General features: G+C 43.8%; 1 pseudogene; it reads right to left on the reverse strand.

Moving 5' to 3' along the window:
- Positions 1-3,920: 3,920 nt before the first annotated feature.
- Positions 3,921-8,849, reverse strand: LOC147419780 (uncharacterized; annotated as a pseudogene).
- Positions 8,850-9,519: the final 670 nt, after the last annotated feature.

The raw sequence follows: 9,519 nt of genomic DNA on the forward strand, positions 1-9,519 counted from the left end.
CTAGAATTGGAGGGAGTTTCCTGTACATGGAATGTATGACTAAAGGAAATAGGACGTATCCTTCTAAACCTGCTCTCTTCTTACTCTCTCACTGTTTGTGTACCGACCTTAAAGAAATCCTCCCTTTCTTGCCCTGTTGCATACATGGCTTCTTCTTCCACCCCCATGAATGTCCTCCTTAAAAGACCCTTCTATCATCTACACATTGACGTGGATCCCCAATATACGTCACTATGTAAGCGAGAAAAACAAACATCAAAGTGACACCGATCATGATAGAGAGACTCAGAGCAAAGAGAGAAAAACACTTACATATTTGGACAAAAGGCTCACTCTATCCATTGAATCCCATGACAAATGCTTTCCCAGCATTTTCAAATCCCACTAACTTATGATCTTTGCAGGTAATGGAGAGAATGGATTGCTTGGCTACTATAAAGCTCTAAACAACAAATCAAAAACTTATAAAGACATGGTGAAGCACCAAGCAAATGAGATTCAGAGACTTTCAAACTTGCATCATGAGGACCAAAAGATTGTAATGCAGCGCACACAAGAATCACAGGTCTTGCGAACAAAGATACGGTCATTACAAAACAAAGAGACAATGTTAGGCACTTGTGTGCAAAAGAAGAAACTACGAAATCTTGAAACGTTGAAGGTAAGATCTGGCGGCCTTAAGAGAATAATCCAAGCATTGAGGTGAGCATTGTAAACTGTCTAATTAATTTAAATTAATCCTAAGTTTTTGTTTATGTTAGTTATGCTTTCTTTGTAGAGATTCCATCTATCCAGACAAAGAAAACATAGACCCGAAGGCCAATGTAGGAAAGCAGTTAAAGCCATTGATAACTAGTGGTCTTGCAAAGGATATCATGCATGACAAAAAGTTTAAGGTTTTGCAACCGAATGTCGTTGATAGATTCATTTCAAAGAATGCAGTGCCTGCCAAGCATATACAGGGTACATTGGACTCCCTTGGAGTTAGTAAACGAGATTACTCAGCTATTCAACAATTGATCTCTTCCATGTTTATGAAGAAGGGAATAAAGTCTAAGATTTTACCAACAACTACAAGTGTTTGGAAGGAAAGACTACAGCTCAATAATGAGCAGACAAACTTCATTGGATGTCCATTTCATATTCAAGATATTTATAGCTCATAGGGAACTACTGTCACTTATGATGAGTACACAATATCTTCATGGACCTCACTTTGTTGCAAACTAGAATGGTAGAGTTCTATAGTAGCACATTCGAAGAGACAGGTGGAATTCTACATTTTGTTTTGAAGCTAGATGAGTGTGAGATTCTTAAAGAGAATAAGCTAGAGCAAGTTACAATCACATATATGAATAGGGACCTTTCCAAATGTCCCATTGATGACCCTTCATACTTCAGTGTTCAATCAGAAAAAAACATATGGTGGCTTAGTGCATTTCAGATAATCCAGTCATCTCCAATTTTGCAGCTCTAGCAAGCCCTCTATTGTACCTAAATTTTAGATTTATTTTTCATATCTCATAAGGATTGATCTTGCAGGTAAAGAAAGAAGACCATGACATTTTATTTTGGGTGTTCCATCAAACCCCTATTCCAGATATCATTGATAGGCAAATGAATCGAGGAGAGGTATTGGTTGTAGATGGGAGAGGAGACTTTCAAGTTCAATGGCATCTTGCAGGTGACCTCAAAACACTAAAGTGTATGTATAATTGTGTAATGGGTGCCATGGCAAAGTCTCCATGCTTGTATTGCATGGAGCCTGCAAAAGTGATGGACCCAAAGTATTGGCAAAAGGCTCCTACTTGTCACAATCAAGACTCTAATTTCCGACCAGTTCTGGATATACCACTTGTTAATGTCTATATTTGTACGATGCATGGTCTCTGTCGAATTCTAGAGAAGTTGGTATATCTGTACATTGGGTTTGCTTGGAAAATCAATAAGTCATCTGAACGACAAGTCGCTCTAGAGGATTTGGAACTAGTTTTGTCAGATATTGGTCTACATGGGGGTAATGTGAAAATATAACAGGACGGAAAAAGGTCAACCAATGAGAAAGATGTACCCTGCAAACCATCCATAGGTGCGGTCAAGGCACACTGTTTTCTATCTAAACCTCAAGGTATGAAAGATGTGAAGCTAACAAAGCGGGGGAGAGTATATCACTCTACCTACATTAGCAAAGTTGAGTATATGCACTGGAAAAAACTTCATTTAGCAGTGAAAGACCAAGAGCCAACAACTCGCAATGCAAAGGGTGATGTGTGGTGTTCCATTGACATATTATTTCAAATGTGTGAGAATGATGATTGGTCGCAGGATAATCTCCGCAAGTTTAAATAGAACCTTCAATTACTTTAAAAATCCGTCAAGATAGCATGGACTGACACTCAAATCACTCATTACATGGTAAATTCAAAGCACCCAGATAGTCTTAGTACTAAGTTTGTGTTTGAAATTTCTAAATAAATTTCTTGTTTTGCAGCACGTTATTTTTAATCATTTGCCATACTTCATCCAAAAGTATGGGAATCCAGGTATATGGAACACCCAGGGCCTGAAGAAGTCTCATTACATGGCTAGAAATGCCTACTTTAGACACACACAGCATGGAGGCTCTCAAAATAAGGCAAACAATATGAAGGAGTTATTTCAGTGGTTTTATCGTAGAATCATTCATCGCATGGAACAAAAGCAAGTATTGGCCTCTTTAGCAATCGTACAGGCAATCGAACATTTGCAACTTCAAGAAAGAAAATGAGCAGACGCATTCAACAACTCCAGTGCTCTTGAAAGTCAAATCAGGTGGAGAGAGACAATGAAACATGCGAGTCATCGGTGGAACAAGAGAGAGTTTAGATGATCGGATGTACCACAAATGCTTGTAGAATTAGATTCAATATGTACCACAACTATTTCAACATTTTGATGATTTGCAAATATCATTTGGAACCTCACCCTTGTATTTGATGAGGAATCTCAAAGCTCGAGCGAGATTCTCCGAGCAATCCATAAAACGAGCGAGATAGGGAAAGGCACATATACAAAACAAAAACCAAACATGATTTCTTAGGTGACTTCAAGCACAACAACAAAAAAATTAATTGAAGATTGCACCTATTCTTTATGGTAAATCAACCAGAAATTTTTGACCGACAGAACCCTTTGAACAAGGTTTGGGTAGAGTGTTTTCTTTGATGGGCCAGACCACTTGGAACCATTATAATGGCATGTTGGTATTCGTCTCCAATTTCCGCCCCTCAGAAGAAGGATTAAACCATGTGCATCAGCGATGCCAACACACCCTCAAAAACATTTGCGGGCATATCCTCGAGCAGCATGTTGCATGCATACCTCTCCAACCATGCAGACATGCGGCTGACCAAAATCATCATAAACTCCTTACTTCCATTCTCTTTGTCACTATCTAGCTGTATATCCTCCTTTTACACTCGCTACAGCTGCTGCTCTATGAAAATCACATTGGACCAGGGTTCCAAATTGTCAGAATTCCCTGACGCATCATGCACTATACTGATGTACGTCCGCCATGGCTGAAATTAACACATAATCCTTTGCACATGGACAATATCAAGGTAAGGACATATAGTCCTCAAGAAGTGTAATCTTGAGGAGTCTCCATGGAAGTCAAAATGCATGGGAGTTTTTTTCAAATACTAATGAGTTCCTGGCCTACCATATAAAGGAATTAAATAGATTGGTAGCTCTAGTTTCAGCCGCGCATGCATGCACTTACGCCTGCAATATCATGACCAAACAAGACAAGTTTTCGAGCAACGTCAGCACCGTTCTTACGTTCTTTATTCAGCAGAGTAGCCACACTGCAATGTCAGTGTTGGGATGTGCTGGAGACGAGCAGCGATGCATAATAAATAACAATACAAGCTAGCTAATTAGGCGGGTGCTCCAAGATCGAAGGTGTTGAAAGTTACTGCTCGTCTCCGGGTTACGAGCTTGGTAGCGTTAACTACTATGTGCGACTTGTAATTGTGGACAGCACCCATCGCTCCTTTCACATGACAATGGACACAGCCTCCGATCTTACGTGGTTTCAATACCCGACCTGCCACCCATGCTTGGAGCAGCTGGACGAGCCCATCTTTGACCCCGAGTGGACTCCACAAGTCTTTCTATAATTAGAGGTGACTCCCCTCTCTGCAATCTCCTGGGCGCCGCCTCCAATTCAATGTCAAGGCCGGACAGCTCCGTCTGCACCTACCTCAAAGTGTAGCAGGACGGCGGCATGCCCGTCGGCAAGCTTGTCTCTGGCACTCGCGCTACTTGACTTCTTGCTCGGTGCCATCGGAGCTGTTGTGACCAAGATGGCCGCTTCGAGGCCATGGCCAGAATCATGGGTCTGAGCCGCGGCCCCCTCGCCTTTCCATTACAGCTGCATCGTAGAGCACTTCCCAACACCTTCTCCTACTGCCTTCCCCGCATGTAACTCGTCGGACTCTTCCATGCTCACGTTCACCACTGTCGCACCCAACACCGTCTTCAATCCTCTCAAAGTCAACCCTCGGTATCCAATCTACTACGATTGATGAGAAAAATTAGATCATACACTCCCATTCTGTAAACGCATGGATAGCCACCATCGAGGAGTCCATACTCATTGGCTGCACGCTGTGAAAAGGGGGCGAACTAGGGGGGCTGCACGCTGTGAGTGATGGCAACAGCTTGCACACACACACACGCACGCACGCACACTATTGTCATTGGTGAGGCCATTCCATTGCTTGCATCCAACCTACACACACTGGCACAGGCGCCAGGCCAGCTCTAAGCCATGGATGGTAACCATCTCGGCGCCTCTGTGATAAGGGCTTGCAGATCAACAAAGTCGCCAAGGTTAAAGCTGCCCACAAGGAGCAGGTCAACCAAGTCGCCAAGGTTAAAGCTGCCCACAAGGAGCAGACACACAAAGCTGACCATCCCCACGTTAACGATGGCGACAGCAGACCTCCTCCAAGGCTGACAAATCAGGAGTAAAAAAAAATTAATTGCTTTCTATCAGCTCTGCCAAAGGTATCAACGTCGTGAACAGTTTCCTCGACCTCATGCCTGGCCTCTTCGACATCGACCCATGCACCGACGATGGCGGCTTATAGATCGAAGGGCGCTAGAAGTCCTCTCTCTCTCTCTCTCTCTCTCTCTCTCTCTCTCTCTCTCTCTCTCTCTCTCTCTCTCTCTCTCTCTCTCTCTCTCTCTCTCTCTCTCTCTCTCTCTCTCTCTCTCTCTCTCTCTCTCTCTCTCTCTCTCAGTTTTTTTAAAAAAAAACTCACTGAAAGAGCGCGTGCCGGCGCACGCTCTTTCAGTGAGTTTCTTTTTAAAAACTGACTGTGTGTGTGTGTGTGTGTGTGTGTGTGAGAGAGAGAGAGAGAGAGAGAGAGAGAGAGAGAGAGAGGTGATCGCCTTCTGTAAACGCATGGATAGCCACCATCGAGGCATTGGCCGGCAATGGAAAGGGGGCAAACTAGGGGGGCTACACGCTGTGGGTGATGGCAACAGCTTGCACACACACACACACGCACGCACACTATTGTCATTGGTGAGGCCATTCCATTGCTTGCATCCAACCTACACACACTAGCACAGGTGCCAGGCCAGCTCCAAGCCGTGGATGGTAACCATCTCGGTGACTGTGTGATGAGAGCTTGCAGATCAACAAAGTCGCCAAGGTTAAAGCTGCCCACAAGGAGCAGACACACAAAGCAGACCATCCCCACATCAACAATGGCGACAACAGACCTCCTCCAGGGTGCTGGAAGTCCTCTCTCTCTCTCTCCCCCCCTCTCTCTCAGTTTTTTTTTTTTAAAACTCACTGAAAGAGCGTGCGCCGGCGCGCGCTCTTTCAGAGATTTTCTTTTTAAAAACTGACTCTGTGTGTGTGTGTGTGTGTGTGTGTGTGTGTGTGAGAGAGAGAGAGAGAGAGAGAGAGAGAGAGAGAGAGAGAGGTGCTCGCCTCTTCTCTCCTACCAAGCCATTGTAGCTTGAGCGTGAGCTCGCGAGCCCACTTTGGCCAGTATGCGTGCAGAAGTCGACGCAGGCAAGCTGAGTGAGAGAGAGAGAGAGAGAGAGAGAGAGAGAGAGAGAGAGAGAGAGAGAGAGAGAGAGAGAGAGAGAGAGAGAGAGAGAGAGAGAGAGAGAGAGAGAGAGAGAGAGAGAGAGAGAGAGAGAGAGAGAGAGGAGAGAGAGAGAGAGAGAGAGAGAGAGAGAGAGAGAGAGAGGAGAGAGAGAGAGAGCTATGGCTTGGAAAAAGCATGTGGTTGAGTGCAATCTCCAGGGCTTGAAGAGGGAGAAGAGGGATGTTGATGTGTTGAGAGCATCGGCCTTGCCTACTCCATCAAGCTTGCCATAGCTAAGAGTTGTCGTAGTAAGAGATGGAGATTCCGTCGATGTAGCCACCCTTGGACCAATGCAAATCTCATTCGAGCTGGTGTTATTGAGTGGTATTCCAAAATTGTCTCCTTCACCATATTGCTGAGGTCTCTCAAGCTTGTTGGAAAGAGAGGGATGAGAAAGATTTTTAGTGATGAGAGAAGAGGGAGCATGATTGATCACATTTGATCAGGCTAGTATATTATCTTGCAAAATGGTGTGGTCGATGGGGTGCAAAGGAAGACGCGGCTTAGAGATGTGACAGGAGGAGCAGCAGACGCCAAGGTTGAAGAAGGAGGGAGGGCGGCAAGGGGAGGGATAGTGGGGGAAGTGGGGGGTTGCAGGGGCCATGATTGTATGAGGAGAGGGTAAGGTTAGTACAACATAGGGAAGGGGAGGGGGGGAGCTTTTGAGGCTGAGAGAGAGAGAGAGAGAGAGAGAGAGAGAGAGAGAGAGAGAGAGAGAGAGAGAGAGAGAGAGGAAGGGATAATGTAAGGAGGAGGAGAGAGAGAGAGTGTGTGTGTGTGTGTGTGAGTGAGAGAGAGAGAGAGAGAGAGAGAGAGAGAGAGAGAGAGAGAGAGAGAGAGAGAGAGAGAGAGAGAGAGAGAGAGAGAGAGAGCCTGGCAATGTCAGTGTGTCTATTTGAGGGGTCATAAAAAAAGGTAGCGGGGGTTTCAAGGGAGAAGAATAGGAGTTGCTTCCTGAAAGGAAGCAGGGATGGAGAACGAGTCTCTGAGTAATTTGAGAGGCGTTACACACATAAAAATTGCAGAGAGAGAGAGAGAGAGAGAGAGTAGGGAGAGCAGCGATAAACTAGAGTAGTAGCAGCTACCCATCGCCCAACAGGGCGGGACAAAGCAAAGAACTCAGAGCCGCCGCCCACCGCCTCTGAAAGCAACTGCAATTGCCAAAGAGAAGCGCGCCTCAAAATCCTCCCCCCACTTGAAACTCTGTCAACTTTTGGCCTTCGCTCAAATGGCATCATCTTTAGATCCCCTTTTCTTAAAATCGTGCACACATGCTCACACACTCGCTACACCTGCAGTAGCCTAGACCTTTAGATGCCATCACGCCTTCTCGTGTCCACAGTCCTTGCACATGTGACCATGTTCCCATCCTCTTCACTAGCACACAGACAAGAGAGACGAAGACAGCTTGTCCCCCCCAGTTGCCCAGCACCTGCTATACAAATTTCTTTTGTTGAATTTGCCAAGAGAAAATTTAAGAAAATTAAGCTTATTTTTTGGGGCTTTACACTATTTTTCTTTATATTGAGGCGGAATTTCTCCCTTTTCGCTTACCCTCAACTGGCCTACTACTCGGTTCAACATACTAATAGGTTCATTATTATATTTGTTGCAATCCCTTTTTGTTGTGGTGCATGACAATAAAATTTGATGATTCTGTTGACAATAAAATTTACTATATCGTGTACAGACACTTGCTCGGGTTTGTCCTTGCTCAGAAAAAATCGCTTGGTGCATGGTAACACTCGTATTTGATCACATTAAATGTTTTCCATACTCTAAGAGTGCAGTAGGGTTTTCTTTCCCTAAAGATAATGCCATTGTTGTGTATGTGTAGTGATATGATGCACGGCCCCCAGTATATCGTGGTGAGTAACCAAAACATTCTCTCCCAAAAACCTTGTCAAGACGAGGATAACTTTGTCAATATTTTGTGGCAGCATTGGACCACCTAAGAAGCGAGTAATGTCTTGAAAGCATAGGTTGCAGTATTCCCCTCTTGTGACATTCCGTTGTGGAAGTTTAGGATGGGTGCCTCACATAAACTAGGAAGATATTTTCCTAGAATTTCATCCCTACCACGGAACTGTCTTCTTCCACGACGAAGAAATTCGTCCTTTTCAGCAATCCATGACTGTAAACAAAAGAAGTGTTTGTGTATGTGAGAGAGAGAGAGAGAGAGAGAGAGAGAGAGAGAGAGAGAGAGAGAGAGAGAGAGAGAGAGAGAGAGAGAGAGAGAGAGAGAGAGAGAGAGAGAGAGATTCGGGGGGTGGGAGGTGGGGCAAGATTTTATAGCATGAAACTCTCATCTTGCAAAAGAAGCTCATCCTTCTATAGGTTGACTGATCTGGTTGACTCTTGTGCTGGTCGCTTAAACTAATCCTTCATATCATGTTTACTAGTTGATGGCTTAAGATTATTTCGAATAGTTTGAAATGTGGATTCATTAGGAAGGCTTTCTTTATACTTTTTTGCCTTTTCAAAGAAGATTTTAAGGCAGTCCAATGGGTTACTGGAGATCTCCATTGCCTTGTCATCACTATTGTCATCTGAAACAAATCCATTCCTCTCCTCTTGATACTTGGAGATAGTGTCCAGTGCAAAATCCTCGTGCAAACACAAAATACTTTGTATATCATGAAGGAAAATGTATGACCTATCTGCAAATTTGAACTCTGGCACTCCTGGTAGCATTAAGGTGGCTTGCCGCTCATTGAAACCTGACACATTTAGAGGTAGCTTGATATCTGAGGTTTTCACTGAGAGAAAATTTCTTCGTTTCACCTTTTTTGCTTCTTCTTCAAGATCAATGGACTCCTCTATCTCTGTCACTTCAATATATTCCTCATTCTTTTCCTCTTTTTCATCTGCTGGTAAATCTTGTTCCTCCATGACCTCCTTAGGATCTTTCATAAGACTTGTAAATAATCCATTTAAAAATATTAGAATCCAAAGGATTCTTGAATCAGCTTGTACTCCTGTTCATGTAAGCTTCACCAATGGGTCCTGTACATAAGAGGCAGCTGATTATACTTCTTGTAAGAGTGTCTTTTAGGATCACAGTCTTTTAAATGGACTACCACCATTTCACCAACATTAACCCTGCCCTCTTGAGTGTGAAGCTCAAACTTCTCTCATTCCAGCTTCAAGTGTTCACTCTGTTCAGCTATAAATACATCAAGATTAAATGGAGCATTAAAAATATAGGAGACCAAATCAAACTTATCACCAGCCCCAGACGAAACTACAAAATCTAAAAGCCTTTTATCAATCACTGTAGGGTCTTCATAAATAATTGTCTCTTTTTTCTTTTGGATTGTTGCAACACATTGGGTACTCTACAAAGTAGGTGCTGAAAAATCCG

Source organism: Adiantum capillus-veneris, chromosome 29, assembly GCF_014529385.1.
Source record: "Adiantum capillus-veneris isolate H3 chromosome 29, ASM1452938v2, whole genome shotgun sequence".
NCBI lineage: Eukaryota > Viridiplantae > Streptophyta > Polypodiopsida > Polypodiales > Pteridaceae > Adiantum > Adiantum capillus-veneris.